This window comes from Tenrec ecaudatus, chromosome 1, assembly GCF_050624435.1.
Source record: "Tenrec ecaudatus isolate mTenEca1 chromosome 1, mTenEca1.hap1, whole genome shotgun sequence".
Lineage (NCBI taxonomy): Eukaryota > Metazoa > Chordata > Mammalia > Afrosoricida > Tenrecidae > Tenrec > Tenrec ecaudatus.
In genome coordinates this window covers 73739681-73763703 of record NC_134530.1, presented here as the reverse complement: position 1 = coordinate 73763703, position 24023 = coordinate 73739681, and the positions used below count along the sequence as shown (strand labels likewise).

The following is a 24023-nucleotide window of genomic DNA, read 5'->3' as shown; positions in this document are numbered from 1 at the left end:
TCCTAGTGCGTTTGTTGAGCCCCAAATGGCATAAACCGTTAAGGACTGCGCCTCAGAAGAAACACCTGTAAATCTGCACCTTCAAGGCCACAGCTTTGCAAACCCCGTGTAGCTCTGTTCTGCTTTGCAACTGCGGGGCTGTCTGTCGGGAGTCGGAACTGGAACTCTTCCCTGGGGCACTTGTAGACTCTCTCTGAGGCATCAGGGACTCTAGCCCTGCACAGCGCATTTCCAAAAGTTTATTCCATCCCCATGTGTCTAGTTCGTTACCCCCAGGGGTTCCCTGCGGGCAGCGGCTACAACTGTGTGAGCCTTCTTTGTGGCAAGAGGGGCTGGGAACATTAGCTACCATCCTGAGCAGTACGATAGCTAATTTGCTTGGTGCTCTTAGGGAAGCTTTTAACCAGCCACCTCCTCCTCACCCCTTGAAAATACATTCGGGGGGTGGTGGTGGTGGTGAAAGATGATCTAAGGGTTCCTTTAGCTGTAACCATCTGGATTGTCTGTGTGCATGATCCATTCATAGGCAGGATTTCTGTGACAAAGAACAAAAGCCATCCTGCTACAGGGGAAAACAAACTCACCCCCATCAAGTCAATGTTGGCTCATAGCGACCCTCTGTGGGGGTCCAAGACTGTAACTAGTTTCTGAGAGTGGAAGGCCCTGGTCTTTCGCCTGAGGAGCTGCTGGCGGCTTTGAACTCTGGACCATGTGGATCATAGCCCAAATCATAACCACCACAGCTCCTGTTACGAGGACGCGCAGCCCAAATTGAACGTCTACGGAAGTCCTTAACCCATAGCAGATACTGCTGAAGTGTTCGTTTCCTACACCTGTGTGTGCTCCTCGTTAAAGACGAACAACTCCTGACCTGCTTACCTCACAAGCTGCAGCGAGCCCAGGTCTGTGAAGGTAAAGTGTTGATCAAGTTGAGGGAGGTTTATTGTTCTGGCACAGGGTAGAGGGGAATGGCTCGTTGAAATAGGAAGAGACTGCAGCCAGCTGCTGTAAGTCTCCGGAGGGATAAATCAATGCACTCGTAACGCCGCTGTGGCTCACACAGTTCGGTCTTCTCCAATATTGTTCCACTTCTACCAACATGACCCAGGAAAGAGTGTCTGTCCCTGGAGGGAAAGGTGCAGTCTGGGAATGAAGACTTGAAGCAAATGTAATATTGTACCGGGGCTCTGAGAACATAGGGTGCTTTGAGTTCATGAAATTTTTACAGCTTTTCCTACAACAGTTTTAGAGGGTTTATGAAACTTTTAGGGATTTCAAGAGAAATCATTATATTTCTAAAGGGAAGCTTCAACCTATGATTTAAAAAAAATCATGCTTTTTCTAAGTCTCTAGATTCCAACTTTAACTCGCTGGCAAAAAGCAGGGTGGAGAAATAAATTTCTCTCTTCAGAGGAGTATGGCTGTCCGGTTGGTTACTCCTTTCAATTTCTTTAACATCTTTTTAGCCTGATAGACTATGGATACTTTTCATCAACTCACTAGATAGCATACTGTTTCAACTGCATGGGGATTAAGGACATTTACAGAAAGTTCCCTTTGAGCCAGATTAATTCAATTCTTTGTGCTCCCTATCTGTAAAATGGGAATAAATAAATTCACTTCATATGATTTCTGTCAGAACTAAATCATATGCATTTATCTTAAAAAAAAATAACCTGCCATCAAGGTAATTATCACTCATGGAAACCCCATTTGATTCAGAGTAGAATTATACTCCGACGAGTTTTTGATGACTATGATCTTTTGAAATAGATCTCCAGCCCTTTCATCTGAGGCACCTCCAAGTGGATTCAAACCATCAAGTTTCAATTAGGACTCAAGCACTTAGTCATTCGTGCTACCCAGAGACTACATGTGTTAAGTGATCATTGAGTAGTAGTAGGTATATGAGAACTAGAGCTATAATTATTACTTTTGACTCAGCAGTCATCTCGCTGCCCCTCATACCTCCAACTTCCATACCCCAGCATAACCTCTAATTCCATTGAGGATATTGACCTGGCAGCCTTAATCATGTCTATGTCCGTACACAGCACAAGACACGGGCTCTCAATGAATTTTTGTTGGAAGAGATGGTAGACAGGCCGGAAAGAGGAAACCCACTCAGCAAGTTCTGGAATTTTGGACAACATTCTGAGGAGTAGATAGGTATTTGTTGAGTAGGGAAAGAGAAGGAAAAAAGATTCAAAACCAACGCACACACACTAAGATGTGCTCAAACTCCTATTTAATCTTTGGAACCCACCCCCAGGCCTGTCTGCATTATAAACATCTGTAATGTGGTCCACACAAGTTCCCACACCTTCATTTCTCTCTAACAGTTCATCAACTTTGCTTTTTCCACTTGCAGCATGTCCTCCGTGCAGCACCTTGATGCCGGAGGATCATCTCCTCTGGCCGTAGGTTCCACCTTCTCGGCTAACTGGCAAACCCTTCCAATGCAAAGGATCTTCTTTCAATGTGCTGCTGTTCTGGGCAGGGGCAGGCACCAGCTTGGGGAGAGCCTCTTGACGAGCTGATAGATGAAAATACATTCTTTCCAGACGGGTATTTGCTTGCATTCCTATGGGCATCTTACAGAGCTGGGTGTGCACCAGAGAAGCACACAGCGTGCTGCATGCTTGGGGTGGGTTTCCTGCCTGCCTCCTTTATGATATGGCCTTCTCAAGGGCAGGGTCTGGTGTCAGACTTAGCTCCTATCTCCATTAACTGGAAAAATCCAATTTGTAGTAGGCACTTGATGAGTAGAAACGGCTTGATAGGACTTCATCCCACTCACTGTTTCCCAGCGAGACAGTACTGAGAAAACCACTGCTCTCTCAACATACACACCGTCTCCCTTCTCTCACGCTATGGAACAGCCGCTGACTCTCAGTCGTTCATTCGTTTCTGCTCCTGCTTCTCCTCTGTCACAAAGAGTACCCCTCAGCGAGTCTTTTCTCAAACTTACACATTTGGAAAATTCGAGATGTTTGTTTTCAACTAAGTAGAATTGCCATGACAAACCCACAACTTCTAAAATGTTGCTCTTTTCCCCTCTCTGCTCTCACGCTCTTTATTCTACTGAACCCTGGTTTCTAAGCCAGACCAAGTCGTGCCCCTGGCTTGTCTGTCCCATCAACCAAACCAGATCCACTGCCCTTGAGCTGACTCCAAGTCATAGCGACCCTGAGGGATGTAGTAGAACTGCCCGTAGGGTTTCCCAAGCGTAAATCCTCATGGGAGCAGAGAGCTTCATCGTGAACCTCCAGTCGTCCGCAGCCCAATGTGCATCCAGTACCCCCAACAGGGCTCCTTCTCTGGTCTGAGTCACCCAATTATCCAGACCCCAACAAGTGAACAGGGAGTATGACCTGCCACTCCCGGGCTAACCTCTTTCAGCATACCTCACGGCTTCAGTCTTCCTTCCTTTATGTTTTACCTCCAGGCCATCTCTTCCAGGAACTTTCCCAATTAACCTCCTATCCATCCTTATTCCTCCAGCGTCCTCCTCCTCTCGATGCCCTTTGTCTGAGCAGGTTGGGGTCTGCATAAATGTTTTATGCCCTTAGGGATTCCACTGAGGAGACCTATAACAGAATGCAGGTTACATTTTAGGATGTTTTGTGTTCAACGTGCGTGGACCTTTTCCATGAGTTATTTCTGGCGGTTGCTGTCGGGAGGCTCTGGAGCCCAGGATGAATTCATGCTGGTACATCAAATAGCATATTGCATTTCAGAAATTGGCCTTAGCCATGGGAAATCAAGCAAGCCAGATGCCTAATTAGTCTATTATTTACCGTGGTGGAGAGAGCTGAATTCTGATGAAAGGGAACAGACTAATCACTGCTTCCAGCAAGAACTGAACTGTTTAACCTTTCATCAAGACATTTCTCCCCGCAGCCCCCCTCCTCACCAAGAACTAATGCCCACTCCCAACCCCTAGGCTCACCCCAGGTCTTTGACTGGGAGAAGTCTTTCCACCTGGACACAATTGGCTCTCCAGTCCTACCTTCTGGCCCAGGCGTCTTAAGGTGCTGCTCCTCCAAGGTCATTTAGGACTTCGATTAGTCTCTGAATGTCAAAGCCAGGAAAGGGCATGGATTAAAGAATAGCTTCCTGCAAAGGAAGAAATCCTGCACTCGTCTTTCCAAGGAACATTTGCTAGACCCAGTCACTGTATGCTGGAATATAAGAGCAAGTAGGAAATGACTCACTGATGGTCTACAATAGGACAGTTTTCAAGATGTGCTTAGAAAATGCTCAGTGGCCCAGAGGACCCTTCACAGGGGCACCGCTCCGTTTTATCCATATCAGTATAATGCTGTGCTTCCAGGCTTTAGTCTAAATCTCAGTTCAGCATTAGGGCTCTCCTACCTCCATTTCGGACTATCAGGACCCTCGTTTGTAAGAGATTGTTGAATGCATAAACAGAAGCAAGGCATGCTACTTGCTTAAGATACTGTGGCAAGCATGTTATATATGCTAAAGAGTTAACTATTGGTGATATGATGACTGTACTTGATTAAAGGATTTCTGAGTTATAGAAAGTTTGCAACCATCTGATCCAGAGCTCTGGATAGAGTAACTCAATTATTTCTGGATGTCATGTCTGGAAGCAGGAACATCTGACCTGGACTGAGAGTCAGGCAAAGCTTGCTGAGGGAGCAAAGCCCTGAAATGAGTTCTAACAGAAGAACGCAGTTGATTCGACAAAGCCTGAGGGGGAAGCATTACACATGTGTGCAAATGGCGTGTGAAAAGACCTAGAGATTCAGCAGTTGCATGTAGTGAGGGAATTCCCAGGAGTTGGGTGCAGCTGCATTGGGGGAGAAGTAGAGAAGGTGAGCAGGGGTCAAGGCTGGGTGGTGGGCAGTGCCCGGATAAAGAGCCCTGTGGGCTACCCTCAGAAGCTTGAACTTCATCAAGGAAGCCATGGATAACTACTCTTCACGGAGCAGAAGCCACACCAAAACCACTGCCATCAAGTAGATTCTGACGCATAATCAAAATACTCCATGGGATCTCAGAAACGATAACCTGTGCAGTAACAGGGAGTCTCCGCTTTCTCCTATGGCACTGACCGTGTGGTTCACAACCAAGTGATTACTTAACCCGCTGAACCACAGGGCGGCTGTCATGGAGCAGGGAAGATTAAATTCAAATGGGAAGAAAAAAATGCTGTGAACTTATGGATATAAAAACATGCTGTTAGATTTGTGGCAATTGCAGTACTAGAAATCTAAACTCAAGGATTAAAATCAGAATTCTAAATGAGGGTTTATGCACACCTATACACAAAAGTTCATAGCAGCATTCTTTTTAAGTAGTAGAAAAAAGAGAAAAATCTAAATGTCTGTAGGAAACTAAGTGAATCATGTTATGTTCATATAATGGGTGTATGAATACTTTATAAAAGTGTGAAAATGCTTATACTATAATTTTAAGTAAACAGAAGTGAAAGAGAAATTTGCATACATAACATATGTTAAGACATATATAACAACTAGGTTTAAAACATACCTTTTCATAAAAAGAGTGGGCAGAAACTAGCTATTAATAATGGTTTTTCTGTGTAGGAGAGTTGTCTTTTCCTATTATAGTTCCCAACACTTTTTCACAGGTATATGTTAACTTTATCATCAGAAATAATTATATGCAGAGAGTAGGACTCTGATTTTAGTAACTTGGTGACGCAGATATGAGGTTATTGCTATTAGGTGTCATTGAGTTAGTTCCAATTCATGGCGACCTTACATATAACAGACGAAAAGATGGCCCAGTCTTGCTCTATGTGCATGGCTGTTACTATGTTTTGTGTAAGTCTATTTTTTGTGGCTATTATGGAATACTTTCCAGCTTAAGGGCTCATCTCCCATCAGAATATTAGGACCTATTCTGTTGTAAGCCGTAGAGCTTCCATGGGCTGTGATTTAGAATGAACTTGCCAGGCCTTTCTTCATAGTGTAGCTTCAAGCTCTGCAGAACCTTGCTCACCATGGTGACTGGCTGTGCTTGACTTGTTCATGGCAAGCGAGACACCAGCCACACCACAGGACAAGTCCAGGCACATCACGGAACAGCACATTATGGATGGAAACTAATGTTCATAGTGGGTTTTGCAATGCAGTACAGCTTTTGTTGTGCTTTCATGATTTTTTAATATTTTATCATGATTTTTCTCTAAATTCGGACACCACCAAATGCAGACAGGCACACGGTAGTGATACGAGGAGAGACTTTATTTTATAAAACATCACCAGATTCATGAGATATCTGACCTACTGACTATGGATTTGTCAGCTCCTGCAACCGTGAGACCTAAGAAAAGCCTCGGCCCAATGCCTGACCCACCTCGCATGCCAGCTTTCACAGCCTCAGGAGCATTTTCCTTCCGATCAGTCACTGGCTTTGCCTGAGACGTATGAGACCAAGAGTGGTTCGAGAGAAACAAAAGTGTAAGGTTCTCGAATCTGCGGAGTCTCAAAAGCACTGATTCTGACTCCAGTCATAAAGACAGCGCCAAAGAAGTGATAGAAATCAGTAAAATATTTCCACCAAATGGATAAATATTCACAAGAAAATGGCTCTCGCCAAGTACATTTTGGCTATTTTTCTACAGTGGGTCAGGATGAGAAGTGAGGAAACCGTTTGGTTGGTCCTGCTTTCCCTAGACCAGGTGGTAGAAGAAGGCGAGGAGCTCAAGGTCAAGCTCACAGCTCAAGTGCTACATAAAGGAGCGGAGGCTTGCGCTTGTGACCTGGAAGAAAGCACGGTTTCTCGTAGTAGCAGCGTTGCTTTTATTGATCGTCAAACCCAGGGTCTTCTAAGAGCGGCTGCTTTATAGGGAGGGACATATTTCATTCCCAGTCTTGAATGATGTTTGAAGTTAAAGGGAAGGCATTGATTGGGGGAAAAAAAGTGGGGGGTATCTTAAAACTTGGGCTGAGAAGCTGCTAGCTTTTAGTGGATCTCAGCCCGAGATAAAGCTTTGCAACAGGTTCGGGCTGCCACTTTCCCATTTGGGCTATACTGTTCGGCTAATCCAACAGGACTTGCAGTGTCAGCAACCCACAGACATGCAGGTTAGAATCTCTGGCCTCTGCTGGTTAGCCACAGCACAGACTCTCAAGATTTTGGGACACCGTGCTGCCACACCTTGTCGATAACTATTTTTATTTGGAGAATCAGCTTTTGTCTTGTTATTGGGCCTTAGTAGAGACTGACTGCTTCCTGGGCCACCAGATTGCCTTATGGCCTGAGCTATCTACTAGCATTACATTACCTTCTTTTTCCCACTTAGCACCCAGGGCCTTATAGGGAGTTCCTTCCGATCAGTTGAGGAAGAGAAAACTCGTATACCTGATCTAGCGATAACCTTCCATGATCTGCAGGCACCGTTTGAAAGCGGGCAGTGGCAATGCCGAAGCCCTCTGGGACTGCCCAGAAGGACAGTGATGAAGGGAAATCCTTCCAATGGGCAATATAGGTAGATACGCTTCAAAATATTTGTGGAAAGTTTTCATTATCTTCTCATTCTACTTGTCCATTAACTTTTTGAAGCCCTCTCATATATATATCTATATATATATATTTCTTATAAAATATAAGCTGCCAACAGGGCTGGTATATTTTTGGTTGTATGAATGCTAGTTATTGAGTCATGTTAGGTAAAAATATGACTACGGTTGTCTTTCTTTAGAAATTGTCAATGGTTGAAGGAAATGTGCCAAGTTGATGGGAGTAGATTGGGATGTCAATGTCATGCGACAACTGGCCAGCACCGTCCAGTGTGGTTTTCCGTCATTTCGTGTTCTTCTGTAATTATGCCCCATTGTATCTGTTATACATCATAATTCTATATGTCAATGAGGCAGAATGAACAGGAGTTGCTTATTAAGCTACAGCATTGCAAAAGGGTTGCTTTTATGAACCAAAATATTACTTCTTCTTCTTCTAGTCTGTTAAGCCTGTGGTCTTTTTAAACTGCCCTAAACTGCTTTCAAACTTTTTTTTAAGCAAGAAAGACTGATAGCACTCTGCAATCTCCTAGGGATTAAGATCAAGGACTCTGGAACTGAATAGTCTCAAGTGTCCAGTTCTGGTTCTGTCACCTCACCTGTCTGAGCCTCCATGGCCTTGTCTGTAAATGGGATGGTAGCATCTTCTCATAGACGTTTAAAGGGGTTTTTGTTTTTAATATTGTGGGGAAAGCACTTCATACTTAAAATCAAAACCCAAACCCATTGCCATTAAGTCGATGGACTCATGGTGAGCCCGTGGAGTGTTTCTGAGGCTGTAAATCAATATGAGGACAGATGACCTCGTGGTTCTCCTATTGAGCAACTGGGGATTTGAACGGAAGACCGTGCAGCTAGCCAGCAGACCCATTCCCCCGTTCCACTAGGACTCCCTCTCATATAAAATTATAAGATTGGTAAATTATTCAATAACTTTTAGCATTTGTTCTTATCACCTCAAATTTTGCCAGGTTTTCTGTATTCATTTCACAAAGGAGTTTTTCCCCACAATACTTACAGTATCACTGTCTTTAATAAAGTGTAGCATTTTAAAAACAGCTATAGCTCTGACTATAAAAATAGTCCCTGCAAATAAGTCTTAACAGATAGATTGGAAGCAAGTCCTAAGCCTTCTCTCGGTTTCCCCGACTCTCATCCTGACCCACTTCCCAGCCTTCCCTGACACAGCCTGTCTTTATCTGGGCTAATACGTTTAATTAAGGAGGGCTGGTGCCTCAGTGGGAGGAAGATGAAGCTGCCTACTCCCAAAAAGAGTTCTAAACTGCCCTATAGGGTCGCTGTGAGTCAGAACCGACTCAGTGGCAGTAAGGTTGAGGGAGTACCTGTAATTGGAACCCCAATGCTGTCATGCGTAATACATTGGGCTGCTGATTCCAGAGTCAGCAGTTCAAAACCACTACATTAGGGGGAAAGAAGGCTTTATACTGCCATACGGATGTACAGTATCGGAAACCCACCAAGGCAGTTCTACTCTATCCTATAGCCAACTACAAGTCAGGATCGACTCAAAAAAACAATGTTTTTTTTGGTTTGTTTGTGTTTAATACCTTTAATTGAGTTAAGATCAGGTAAGTTCTAGGTTGTGGGGTCATTATGTCATAAAGTTTCTGGGTAGATGTAATAGTTTACACCAGAGGTAAGTAGGTGTCTGTTATTCCTGAGGTTTGGGCGTAGGTGTCTGTTATTCCTGAGGTTTGGGCATGTGCTGGGTCCTAATTTCTATAGGTTGGTGACAGTGGGAACGGTTCTAAGGAGTGTACCAATTACTGTAATCTTCCAGACTTACCCAGCAGGGGTGAGTCCAGCTACGCAGAGCGGCTCAGAGCAGGCCTTGGTTCACCGAGGTGTTTGGCCACTGGATCTCTGGAGGAACAAGGGCTAGGCAGATGGAGCTGTACTCCCACTGGCAACTAAGCCCACTCCCCTGAAATGGGCCCCGTGACTACCTGCGTCTGGAAGGTACATCAAGCCTAACCCTTTCTTTCGATCCTGGCTCCACCAGCGCACACTCACCAGTTACAAATGACCTACTGGAGGTTCCGACTGACATTGTCTTCCCTGTCAGAGTTTAGCTCGAGCCGGTCAGCCTTGAAACCCCCTCAAATTGCTAAGGCATGCTCCTTGACATCTTTATTACATAGACCCTTCGGCGTGACTGGGGCAAATGAAAAGGCTTTTAGGGAGAATGGGAGACGGTTCCGGGATCTACTGAGTATCTAATAAGTGATAGACACTGTCCTCTGTCTTCTATCGCATAGTTCCATCTAATCCATTTAACTGCTTTTATTATTATCCCTGTTTCTTAATAGAAGAAACTAACCGAAAAGTGACAGACCCCTCTGGTCCACCATTATCTCCCCTAGTGTACAAATGCATTATTTTTTATCACATTGGTCTGTTTATATGCTTGTCAACCATTACTCCACAATGCATAGAAATATGACTTGGCCATCTCTGCATCTTCTCGCACAGGGCGCACTGCCTGCCAGGCTCATCAGTAAAATGCCAGGGGAGTGAAGGAAGCAGAGAAAAGTGGCTGGAAACTGCCAGGGCACCTACTACGCTAGCAGTGGCCCCATGGACAATGGGCACTACTACGCTAGTGGTAGCCTCAAGGACAATGAAAGCCCGATGTGCCCGACTCCAAGGCCCATAATCCTAGCACAGAGCAGAGTGGACTTGCTGGGCAAAGCAACCAGCCAGAGGTTTAGCAGTTCTTAGAAATTTTTCATTCTTTATTTAAAAGGCTTGTAAGAGACAACCCTAGGAAAGAGGGACTCTGTTGATGTAGCTTTATCTTAAATACAAAGGTATCTTTGTATTTGGGATAGGGCAAAATTAGAATTGCTCTCATTCCCTCTAGGTTCAGTTGACCTTACAAATGAACATGGCAGGTTTATTACATTATTTTGAGGACCTGCCCCTCCGCCCATTACTGTAAGGAATGCTCAGGTTTAAGAAGTTCAAAATGGATTCTACAGGGTGAACACACCAGGTAAATGAGAGGAAGACAGGATCTCCAGTGTGGCTGGGCAGTACTAATGCACTTCAGACGGCGTATGCCTTTTTCTCTACAGAGTGTAGGCACAGTCTAAGAATGGACACATTTCTATCTTCTCCCGACTTGGCCACATTTTTCCTTGAATTAATCATTTAATTCTGTTCTCTCAATCTGAGTTCACTTTGCCCCCAGATCAGAGCCAGGAAACTTCAGACAACCTGTGCCTTCATTTTAGAAATAGGAAACCTATACCCTGGGCAGGGAAAAGGCTCACACCGTGAGACCGTGGGAAAGATAGGACTCGAGTTTAGGACCTCAGGACTTGAAGCTCATGAACATAAGTTGTTTTCATTGGATCTCGTCTAGTCTTAATGATTTTCACTACTCTGCCGCAGAGATATATCATTTCAGAGCACATTCACAGACACGCTTTAAGTTGATCTTCACTGCAGTGTCCTTAGCCAAAGCTGTGAGCCAACCCCTCTGGGACCGATTGGCTATGTCAGATAAGTGTTAGACTGCTGACTGCGCGGCCAGCGGTTCAAGCTCCTCCACTGCCCTGCTGTCGGCTGCCCTGCTGTCGGCTGCCATAAGGATTTATAGCCTCGGAAGCCCTATAGAGAATCACTACAAATCGGAATCAATGCCAGTGACTTTGGTTTGCGGTTGGCAATATTGTGAAGTAGGGGTGATTGCTTTATTTTATGGATGGGGAAACTGAGGTGTGAGATTATGAAGTAGCATCCCCAAATGATAGAAATGGCACACACTGAGCTCTTCTCAAACCATAGGTGGAGCAGAGCTGAGAAGCAGGCTGGTTGAGTTAGAGAAGAGAGGAAAGGGGGGGACCAGGCAGAGGGTCCAAGGTCATCACTACCAACCCGCCTAAGCAGTCACACTTGGGGTCCTCACCCAGGCCATCAAGCCTATCCCAAAGGCCTCTTCGGGAAGAGAGAAGGACTCAGAACAAGGCATAGAAGAAGCAGGGAGCAAGTAGGATCAAACCATGCTCAGGGCCAACGCAAGGCAAAAGGTACAGGCATGACAAACTCATGACCACGCCGAGTCAACTCCTGAGAAACCAGGTGCTAGCCAGTGGCATCGATGGGTAGGGTCGATAAAGGTATAAAAGAATCTCCATGGGTACATGGGACAACATTGAAGGCAAGAGGCATGTGTGTAAGAAGGCATGTAAGAAAAGGGGTAGGTCTTACTGGCGTAGGCAGACTCTTTGTAAAGGATTGGTGGGGTGAGGGCGGGGGTGAGGCTGGGGGCAAGTCATCATATTCTAAGGGGCATCAGAATAGCAGGCATATTTATTTGAGTTTCGTCATTTTGGCTAAAGGGAACTGTTGACGGTTTGTGGGCAGGAAAGGGTAGAATGACAGGCATTAGCTCTGATGATGCAATCAGCACCGGTCTTTAGACCTCAAAACTGTGACCCCTTTAATCTGACAGTTTGCTTTGGAATAATTTGTTAAAAATGACAAAATGTCTCATGTCGCTGCAGTTCGTTTTGACCTTTCTCAATATTAGAAAGTTAATTTCAGAAGGGAAATAAATGTATTAGGGTTGTCACAGTCATCAAAAGATGAATTCTGTACTGTCAAGCTGGTTCTCGGAATGAATCCATCATACTGTAAAATGGTGGCCTTCCAGCATTCCGTTTCTTCTAAGCTTCCCCCTCTGCCTTTCCATCTCCCTCTCTTTCTCCTTTCTCCCTGCTTTCCTCCATTCCCTCACCACGTCCATCTGCCAGGTCCTATGATGGGCTCAAGAGATGGAGAAATACCAGACAGTCGCCCCTTGAAGGCCACTGATGCTCGTGGAGAACATAAAAAGAGAAATCAGACACTGTAGGTCTGACACTGCTGCGAGGACTCTCGCTGTCAAGTAGACACTGCCGTAAGCGACTCCATGCTTAGTAGAGTGAAACATGGCCCAGGCCTGCACTGCCCTCAGAATCCCTGTGATATGTGAGCCCATCGCTGCAGCCACTGTATCAGTTCATCTTGCCAAGGGTCTTCCTAATTACAAATGATGATCTCCTTCTCCAGGGCCTGCTCCCTTGGGTTCTCGAGATGAAGTCTGGCTCTCTTTGGGTGTAAGGAGCAGAAATTCTACTTGTACTTCTTCCAACGTGTGTGTTCTTCTGATAGTCCATGACAATTTGAATGGTCTTTGCCACCACTGTCATTGAAATACATCAATTCTCCCATGGTCGTTCCTTGTCCAGCTTTCATATGCTTATGAGACAATTGAAAAGACCATGGCTATGGTCAGGGAACCTTAGTCCTCAGAGTGACATCTTTGTCCTTTCACACTTCAAAGAGATCTTGTGTGGCAGATTTTCCCAATGCAATGTGCCCCTGCCTTTCTTGGCTACTGCATTTGTGAGCATTCATTGTGGTTTCCAGGCAAATGAACCCCGGAGAGGGAGAGCATCAATCTTCTGTTCCTTTTTCACGATAATGTCTACTAGTCCAATTGTGAAGATTTGTGTTGTATTCTTTCATTAAGTTTGTATTCTTTGATCTTCATCAGTAGCTGCTTCAAGTCCTTTAGCCTTTCAGCAAACAAGGTTGTGTCATCTGCATATCGATCCTTTCTGCAATTCTTTCCAGAGTTCAGCTTGCCAGAACGATTGTTCAGCAGACAAGTTCAATAAGTGTGGTGGAAGGCTACAACCCTGACACACACCTTTCCTGTGCTTGCCCCACACAGTATTCCCTGGTACTGTCTGAGCTACTTCCTCTGGGTCTATCCGCAGATTCCACATCAGGGCCAGTAAGTGTGGAAGTCCTATTCTTAACAAAGTTAGCCACTGTTGCTATGATCCACACATTGGATGGTTTTGTATATCAACAAAGCCAAAGTAAACATTTTTATTATGTTCTCCGCTTCCCATGAAGATCAAGGTCAATAAAGGCTATCCCTCATTCCACGTCACCTTCTGAATCCAGCTTGAATTTCTGGCAGCACCCTGGGAGTGTTCTGCTGCCACCATTTTTAAAATCATCTTTTGCAAAACTTTTCTTGTATGTGATGTTAACAATATCCTTCAATGATGTCTGCATTCTGTTGTGTTACCATTCTATGGTTCTCTCCCAGTTGATTGGCCAGGTAGCTGATTTCTAAATTTCTTAGCATGGACTAATGAATGATGAGTACTTTCAGTACTATATCAGTTTGTTGAAACATTTAAATGGGTATTCCGTCAATTCCTGGGCTTTGTTGTTTGCTAATGCTTCAGTGAAGCTTGGACTTCTTTCTTGAATGTCATCAATCTTGATCAAAAAGGGGATACTAAAAAAAAATCCGCATGTTTTTCAAAGCTATATGTATATACAAAACAAACTTATCACCTTCAAGGTACTCTCCATTACACTTAATACATTTGTCAAATATGTGATTCTGTTCTTGGAAACATTTTTCAAACTCATCTGTTTGGATGGCTGATAGCACCTCTCTCATTTTTATCTTCACCTCTTCTACATCTTCAAATCACTGTCCTTTCATGTCTCTGCATTCGTGGAAACAACAAGAAATTGCACAGTGAGTTCAGGTGAGTAAGGTCCATGGGGCAAGAGAGGCCTGCTGTTTTTTGCCCAAAACTGGTGCACTGAGATGGCTGCGTGAGCAGGTGCATCACCATGGTGGCAAAACCAGTCCCCAGCCTGCACGAATCAGGCTTTTTTTGGTCACATACTTTTACACAATCTTTTCAGAACGTCTGAATAGAAAGCTTGATTAACAGTCTGACCTGGTGGAATGAATTCCAAATGAACTACAAGTTAACATTTTTGTCTATTTGGGAAGTTGATGGGTGTCCAGAGAGAGGTTTGTCATCAATTGATATTTCCCTTTCTTTGAAATGAGAAAACCATTTGTACACTGCATTTTTCTCATAGTGTTGTCCTTGTAAGCTGTGTTCAACATCACAACGGTTTCTCTGGCATTTTTCCAAAGCAGGAAACAAAATTTCACAGCTGCATGCTGTACTCTTAAATCGGCCAACAACCCCACCCCCCCACCAAAAAAATGAGGCTTGAATGAAAATGCTTTTGTGAAAAAAATTCACTGTGACCAGAGAGAACCTTCCCAGGCAACGCCCATTGGGTTCACTAACTCTGAGCAAGTTGCGTTATGCTCGCCTGGAGGGAAAATGCGCACTAGGGAAGTTCCACTCTGCCCAGCGCAATTCCGGTTTTGCAGGGTACCCCCTTGTATGCTACCTCTTTAAGGAGTTTAAGGTAAACTAATTCTTTTTGGTTTTATTTTTATGTTTCTTGTATCATTGGATATTTTATTCAATTTGATTCCTATGGATGACGTCTGGCAAAGTCCATGTGCATGATCACTGTTTATGTTTTTGAAGCAACATATAGAAATGAAGAAGCCATTGGTCTTCCAAACTTCTATTAGTCAGTCTCCAGCCTCCTTCTTCTCACTGAGGCAATGCTTTCCAGCTACAGATCCTTCCTTGTTGTTTTCAACTCTTATATTCCAATCACTAATCATTATCCATGAATCTTAATTGCATATTTAATCAATTTCAGAGTGAAGAAATTGGAAGAATCGATTCACGTTCTTCATCATTTGCTTTAGTGGTTGCTGTGTAAATATGAATAATAATTGTGTTAACTGAATGTTCTTGTGTGCATTGAGATATCATCCTATCACAGACATTATTGTACTTCAGAATCCATCTTGACATGTTCTCTTTGATGATGGATGTGATGCCATTCCTCTTGAATTTGTCATTTCTGGCATAGTCAACCAGATGATTGTCCAGCTTATAAGAGCCGATACCAATCTATTTCAGCTTATGAATGCGTAGGATAGAATTCCTTATGCATTTATTTTTAATGATTTCTAATTTTCTGAGAATCATGCTTTTTAGATTCCACACTGTAGCTATTAATGGCTACTTGCTATAGTTCTTTTTTCCCCTCGTTTGAAGCTCTGCCCCATCACCAGATGAAGGTTCTGGGAGATTTACTCCATCCATGCCGTTATGGTTGAAATTCAACTGCAGAGGCAAGTCTTCACGAGCCATGTTTTGAGGACCTTCCAATATGAGGGATTCATCTTCCAACACAATATCAAACAATGCTTCGCTGTAACTCATAAGGTTGTCAGTGGCTAATCCTTCAGAGGTGGACAGCCTATTGCTTCTCCCTAGTCTGTTTTCAGTCTAGACGCTTCTCTGCAACCTCTTCACCATAGACAACCCTGCTGGTTTGAGATAATGATGGTATAGCTCCCAGCAACCCTCAGATCACTGGAGTTCAATGCATTGACGGAAGACTAGCGGGTTCCTTCCTGAGAAAGGTAAACTCAGCCACAGGGAAGAAGCCGCTCCTCCGGTATTACTCCCCCACGGCTGCTGTGTCAGAGTATCACAAAGCAGATGGCTTAAAACAGTAGAATGTATTCTCTCACAGTTCTAGAAATGAACATCGGAATCCAGGGTGGACGTGGGATCAGGCTCTTTTCCAGAGCTCTAAAAGAAAACCTTCCTGGTCCCTGCCTGGTAGCCCCAGGTATTTGCTAGTGTATGGAGTCATAGCAACAACCTCTGTGTCTCTATTTTTAAGGGTATCTCCCCCTTTGTCTCTCTGTGTCCCTACCTCTCATTCTCAAAGGACAGCAGTCCTCTCCAAAGGAGGGCTATATATACTTCAGTATGCCCTCATGTTAACTAATTGCATCTTCAAAGACTTTATTTCAAAATATGCATTTCACAAGTGGTGGGCTTGACCTTTAATAAATCAAACCTACTGCCATCAAGTTGATTCCACTTCATATGGGCTTCCGATACCGTAGATCTCTATGGGAGCAGACAGCCTCATGTTTCTCCAGTGGAGTGGTGGTCGGGTTTGAACCTCTGACTTTTCAGTTAGCAGTCCAACTCCTAGCCCACAGTGCCACCAGGATGTGATCTTTAGTCAGCTATAAAGATTATTCATTTTGGTATATTATGTGGTATACTACTATTAATTATATTATCCCGCATATACTTACTAGTTGTGTGACTTCGGAAAACCCAGCTGGTTAATAGTTTTGTTAGTTTCTTATTGATTCCATGAAGAAATTGGATCTGACCTCACTTTCTTTGGTTTGGAGCATGCCCATGATCCAGAATCTGAGAGCGCAGTATAACCAGGGACTCAAAGTGAACTGATTCTATAGTGTATGAACTGATAATGAGTCCACAGTAAATAAATTCATAGGGTAACCAGGGCTTTGAAATTAACTGAATCAAAGCTTAGGTAACCTAAATATGTTTAAAACCCAGTATAATCTTGAGATTTATAAAACATACTTGGGTATCTTAGTGAAATATGCATTCTGATCAGTAATTTATAGTAGGATATGTTATTCCGCATTTCTAACAAGGCTTCAGGTACTGATATTGTGATTTGTTCAGGGAACACAATTGGAGTAGCAAGGAAATAAACTATGACAGAAGTAGAGCCAGGGGTCCTCAAACTTTTTAAACAGGGGGCCAGTTCACTGTCCCTCAGACCCATTGGAGGGCCGGACTATAGTTTTTTGTTTTTAAAACTATGAACAAATTCCTATGCACACTGCACATATCTTATTTTGAAGTAAAAATACAAATGGGGCAAAAACACCTGGCAGGCCAGATAAATGTCCTCGGTGGGCCGCATGTGGCCCGCGGGCCATAGTTTGAGGACCCCTGAAGTAGACATATCTGGTTAACCCCACATCCAGCCACCGAGGGTGGGGGTTTACGATAGCTGGGAGAAAGCAAACATCCTTCCCTGTCATCAAGAACATGCTGCAGTCTAACTCAGACTAGTCAGCAGAGTTCTCGGTTCATTTTCTTACCTGGGATTTTCACTGTCTCGACTTTAAAACTGGTTGATTCTCATAAAAGATTAGAAGGAAGAAAATCGAATTTTCAGGATATTGAATAATTTTTTCTTTCCTGAACACAGCTGTTTTCATCTGATGTTTCCCTTGTAGCTCAGATTTCTATCTCCGATAAGTACAGCAACCATCCTCTGGGAGGAAGGGACTGGTTTTTTTCTACCCACCTCTTGATGTGGGTGGAAATTCACTCTCATTCCCAAGAAGCATCGGCTCACTCAGACTTCCAAAAGCACACTGTCCTGAAGCCCCATGGGGCCCGCAGTGTACTGTTCAATGCTCCGACTGTTTTCCTCTATACTCCCTTGCAACAAACACTTACCCTAATCCCAATTCTGTGATCCTCTTTTCTAAAAAGGTGCTTGGCCTGCCCACATTCACCTCACCACCCTTGCTGCATTCATGTCGGTGCCGGGTTTCATGTCACCTCGGGTGGGCCTGGAGTCTTCCATGATATTATCTAGCATAGCATGGTCAACTCCGTGATGGGGTCTTCGGTGAAGCAGACAACCAGTTGTGGGGTGAATAGACCTTCTTGATCTGGTTTCACCCTTGATGATTGAGGCAGGTTTCATTTGGAGTGTGGCCTACTCTCAGAATAAATTGACAATCTGTGGAGTTGGCTCACTCCCACTGCTGGATCTGGGTCCCACATCTGGTTTATCAACCTCCTTTTACATTGCCTGCCAATCCCAGGAGCCACAACTAAACTAATAACCTTAGACTCATTTGACCAATCTTGGATTCATTCAGTTCTGCATCCACCAGCCTGTGGTCTTCTGCCTTCATCTTACTGCCTACTAGTCACCAGCCCCTGAAACTAAAGGATTCAGGAGAAGCCTTCATCTTCCATCTGACTCATGGAAGGAAAGCAGACTGGACTTACCCGCTTCAGTGGTTGTATGAACCATTTCTTGGTGTAAATATCTTTCTATCTACATACCAGCATCCTTGGTTTTGCTTCTCTAGAGTCTTAGCCTAACAGAACACCTGTACCTGCTCCTTCACCTGCCCTGCAATTGAACTATTGCTCCTCCCCTCTGCTTGTCCAATCTTCACATTTCAATATTGCATTCAGCTTTATCTCTATACCACCACCTTCTGGAAGCCTTCTGCCTTTGTCATGACTGGAAATGAACACTTATGTTGGTCCCATAGGAAGGGTGCATGTGGAGTGTATGTGTGTGTGTGTGTGTATGTGTGTGTGTGTGTGTGTGTTTTCTAATATATAACAAAGCATTGGCCATTTTAACCATTTCATGTGCCCAGTTCAGTGGATCAGTTATATGTACTATGTTGTGTACACATCACCTAGTATTTCTCCAAATGTTTGTCATCACCTTAAAAGAAACTCAGACTCCTTTAAGCAGTAATTCCCCATTTCTACCTGCCTTTACCCCCTCAAACCCACTGCCATCAAATCCATGTCAACTCCTAACGGTCCTACAGAACAGGTAGGACTGCCTCATGTTTTCAAGACTAAGTCTTTATGGGAGTAGAAGGCCTCATCCTCCTTTCCTATTCTCCTCCGTTGTTGTTGTTGTTGTTGTTGTTGTTGTTGTTAGCTGTCATCAGATCAGCTTGGATTCATAGCGACCCTATGCACAACAGAACAAAATACTATACAGCTCTGTGCCATCAAAATGGTCCCTATGCCCGAGCCCATTCTCGCAGACACTGTGTCAATCCAGCTCATCCAGGGTCTTGCTCTTTTTTGCTGCCCCTCTGCTTTACCAAACATGATGTCTTTCTCTAGGGACTGGTCTCTCCTGACAACATGTCCAAAGTACATACGACAAAGTCTTGCCATCCTTGCCTCTAACGAACACACTCTACCTTACTTCTTCCAAAACAGATCTGTTTGTCCTTTTACGAGTTCATGGTACTTTCAATATTCTTCTCCAGCACCACAATTCAAATGTATTGATTCTTTTATGGTCCTCCTTGTTCGATGTCCAATTTTCACATGTATACGAGGCAATTGAAAATATTATGACTTGGGGCAGGTGTACCTTAATCCTCAAAGAAACATCCTTGCTCTTCAATACTCTAAAGAGGTTTTGTACAGCAGATTTACCTAATACAATATGCTGTTTGATTTCTTGACTACTGCTTCCATGAGCATTAATTGGGATCCAGGTAAGATAAAATCCTTGACAATTTTAACCCTTTCTCCATTTATCATGCTGTTACTTATTAGTACAGTTGTGAATATTTTGGTCTTCCTTATGTTGAGTGGGAATCCACACTGAATGCTACAATCCTTTATCGTAATCAGCGAGTGCTTTAACTCCTCCTCACTTTCAGCGAGCAAGTGTGTCATCTGCACACCATATGAGCACAATGGAGTGCTCTGGAATTCCCATTCTTCTCAAGGTTAGCCACAGTTTATGATGGGCCACACAGCTGGGTGTCTTTGAAGAGTCAATGATACACAAGTAAACATATTTATTGTATTCTCTGCTTTGAGCCAGGATCCACCTAGCATCAGCAATGATAGCCCTTGTTCCACACGCTCTTCTGAAGTTACCCGGAACCTCTGTCAGTTCCCTGTCAGTGTACCGCAGCAATCTCTGTTGGATGATCTTCAGCAAAATGTTACTTGTGTGTGCTATCAATGATACTGTTACATAGTTTGAGCCTTCTCTTGGGCCACCTTTCTTTGGAATGGCATAAATATGGACATCTGTGAACCAGTTGGCCAAGTGGCTGTCTTCTAAATTGCCTGGCACAGATAAGTGCATGTTTCCAGGGCTTCATCAGTTTTATAGGAATATTACCCTTGCTATTCTATCGATTCCCAGAGCCCTGTTTTTGGCTAATGAATTCAGAGCAGGTTGAACATCTTCCCTTCTGATAGCCAGGTACCACACTTTGCTAAAGCACCCGTATCTTCAGTGATTTCTTCATGAGGGCAAGAATTGGGTATAGTCACATAATATGAGTATAATCCAGTCCCGTTAGTAGGGTTTCCAAATATCATCCTTCTGGTGTCACTTACGAAGGGTGTTGTGCACATCAAAAGGACAGAGGCTAAAGTCCCAGTTATCTAAAACATACAGCCTGGGCCACCAAGGAATGGATAGAAACAAGGTCGAAAGTGCACAGTGAATATTGGATGTATTTTCCCTTGGGAGTTCTATATAAGTAATGTTGAGGATTTTTCTTATAGTGGCATATTGCCCCACCTGGTTTACATATCAACAGAGATATAACCACCTTCTCAAAGGTAAACCTGACCTCTGCCCCTTACCATTGGACTTAAATGTTCAGGAAGGTTCACTGTGAGCCCTTGTAGGGGATGGATGCCTGTTGGTTTGAGATGACTGGAGGAGAGTGGTATATGTCAGAAATGTATTGGTCTCCCCCCTCTCCTCTCAGTGTTAGAAACTGAGCCCAGCCAATGTGAGGCCTTCTCTCTGGAAGTGATTATTGAGGTGTCATTAAGATCACAAATAACAGGGTGATGTAAGGATCCCGAGTATTTGGCAGGCACACTGTCTCATTGCTTGGGAGGCCAGATGAGAACATTACATTTATTGCTAGGTATTATGGATTGAACTGCATCCCTTAAAAATAAGTGTGCAAGTCCTAACCTCAGTATCTCTAATAAGAGTCTATAGAAATAGGGGTGTTCTTTTGTTATGTTAGTGAGGTCATACAATAGGAATGTGGGTCCTAAACCTAATCACTCCTAAGTGATGTATTATAAGAAGAGCAAAATAGATAAAGAGATATACACACAGGGGACAGAAAAATACAGAAGAACAACAGAAATTATCAAGGATTGCCAGCAGACACCCCAAACTAGGAGGGAGGAATTGACATACCCTAAACCCTGATTTGGACTTGTGGGCTTCAGAATTATGAGAAACAAATTTCTGTTCTCTAGAGCCAATCACTTGTGGTATTTCTGTTATCACTATAATCACCAACTAAGACACTAGGTATTTTATTCTTTCAGGTGCTGTTACAAATGCAATTATGCTCTTAATTTCCTTTTCAGATTGCTCATTGCTGTTGTGTATAAATACAACTGATTTCTGTGAACTGAACATATATCTTATAATTTTGTTGAATTCATCTATGAACTTTAGTAGTTCTCTTGTTGATTCTTTGGATTTTCTATATATTGAAAAATACCATCTGTGAATATAAAAAATTTTGCTTATTTCTTCCCAATTTGGATCGTGTATCAGTCTGGGTTTTTGAGAAAGAAATTTATATCAAGGAAACAATTCAGTCCAGTGCAGCTCAAGTCCATGGGTCAGACGCTGGGGGAGAGACCCTCCCAGACAATGCAACTAACAGCAGATGAAGTGAGAATCGGGAGGTCACAGCGCTGTGGGCTCAGAGATGAGTGGATCTAAAGTTGGCAGCATGCCAATAGCTTTCAGGGTTAGCAGGTCACCCGGGCCATGAGCCCTAGAAGCCAGATTCTGGATCCAAGCATCAGGAAGGAGAAGATGGGCAAGAAAGAGACTACTTCTCCACATTGTCACATCCAAAGGCCACCCCTGAGGAGGTCTCTTCAGGCTGTGACCTGACTGGTAGGTTGGACCCCCCCTATATCTTCTTACAGGAGCAGTCAAGTTACCATAAAACCTACCACAGAGAGCTTTGATTTTTTGTCTGCCTCCATGAGCTTTTCTCATACAGTTCAATTCTGACAGCAATCATGTTAGATAGATATCATCCTTATTTTACATAAGAATAAACCGACAATGGGACTTCAACATGAGTATGCTTAAATATCAAGTCTCTATTTCTTTCCCACACCTAGAAGTCTTCTTATTCTTCCCCTAGTACTTTATTTCTATGCCTCTTACATATTTGTTTGGTTTATAGCTAGTCTTCAGTTCACAAAGAGGAGAAATCATTTTGTTGGGTTAAGATGATGAGATAAAGAGAAGAACTGAAAGTGCTGGATGGGAGGCAGGGGTCAGGAGCAAGTAAGGTAGTGGAAGTTGGCAAACAGAAGGGCATAGTTACACACTTCTTTTCAGTGACAGAACCCGTATAGTGAACCAAGCCCCTTCCCTAGATAATTTCACTTGTTTTCACAGATGGCCTTGTTTGGTCTACCATTTCGATGGATTCCTATGAATACGACGCTCCTCAGTACTATGGGGTCCTGTTCAAGCCAGTTGACACTGGTAATTAGAAGCCATCAGATTACAGAATTCCAGACTCGGGGGACACTGGGAGGTTTGGGTACAGCCTCTTCATTTTACAAATGAGGAAACTGATGTCCGAAGGAAAGTGGCTTCCCCACGGTCACGCAGCGATGAGGTGACACAGAGCCATTTGGTATTTACTATGTGTTTTCCTTAGCATTCTCCGTTTCAAACTGAGGTGCTGCTGGGTGACTGTGTATCTTAGTTAATGCTAACCGTCTGTCTCCATGTGTCAGAATACAAAGAAGAAGGCGTGGTTTTCGGATTCATCCCGGGCTCTCTGTTGACAGAGTAGGCTTCAACCATGATCTTCACTTTACTGGAGGGTGCAGCATTCCCAAGGGATCCCTAGGCTAGTTAATGAGGGAACGCAAAACCATGGAAATCTAAACCCTTGACATGTGGGTTTTTCACTTGTGTTTTATAGTGTGCAATTCTGTCTCTAGTTATTGCTCATCTATTTAGCATTTAAAGTGAAAACACAAGTACAACCGTTGACACATAGTATCAAGTCAAACACTACACAATTGGAGGAAACGTTGAGGATAAGAACAACCAAAGACGTTTCTTCAAGAAATTGCTGCATCCGTCAGCTTGTTGTCATGGTTAACAAAGAGGTCTAATAGGTCATTCACTTCTACCAGCAAACATTTACTTTATGGTCATGGTACATGAGGGCGCTAGGTCAGCCATAGCTCAGCTAAATTTCTGGGCTCTGTAGAGCTCTGCTCAGCTCCAAAGGTCTTCTGATATAGGGCTGAGGCAGAAGAAAGAGTCCTTCTCTGGGCTGTTTTCATAGCAGAGAGCCAAAACCCAAGAGAGCCTAGACCAACCATACAATAGCCAGTCAAGTTTCCTTCCAGAGATGTTAAATAGCAAAATTATTCATATTCCATTGGCCGAGGCCAGTTATTGAGCTGGTTGTTATTGCTATGTGCCATCTCATCAGTTCGAACCCATAACAACCTTGTCGCAACAGAAACACTGCCCAGTCCTGCGCCATCCTTTCAACTGCTCATGAGCTTGAGCCTCTTGCTGAATCCACAATGTCAATCCACCTCCTCGAGGACCTCCCTCTCCTTTACTGCCCCTCTACTTTACCAAACATGATGTTCTTCTCCAGGGACTGGTCTCTCCTAACAACATGTCTGAAGCGTATAAGAGAAATCTCACCATCCTTGTCTCTAAGGAGCACTCTGAAGCCATGCTTCTTCCCAAGACATATCTTGTTTGTCCTTTTAAGAGTCTGTGATACTTTCAATATCCCCTTCCCCCGCAGCACAATTCAAATGAGTTGATTCATCTTCATTCTTATTTATCTAATGTCCAACTTTCACATGCATATGAGGCGATTGAAAATACCATAGCTTGAGTTACATACATTCCAATCACCAATTATCATCG

At 43.6% G+C, this 24023-nt stretch overlaps 1 protein-coding gene across 1 annotated transcript in view; it reads left to right on the top strand.

Moving 5' to 3' along the window:
* The window catches only part of AGBL4 (AGBL carboxypeptidase 4), a 1434684-nt gene that overhangs the window by 1294707 nt on the left and 115954 nt on the right, over positions 1–24023 (top strand). The gene's annotated exons all lie outside the window — the stretch shown is intronic.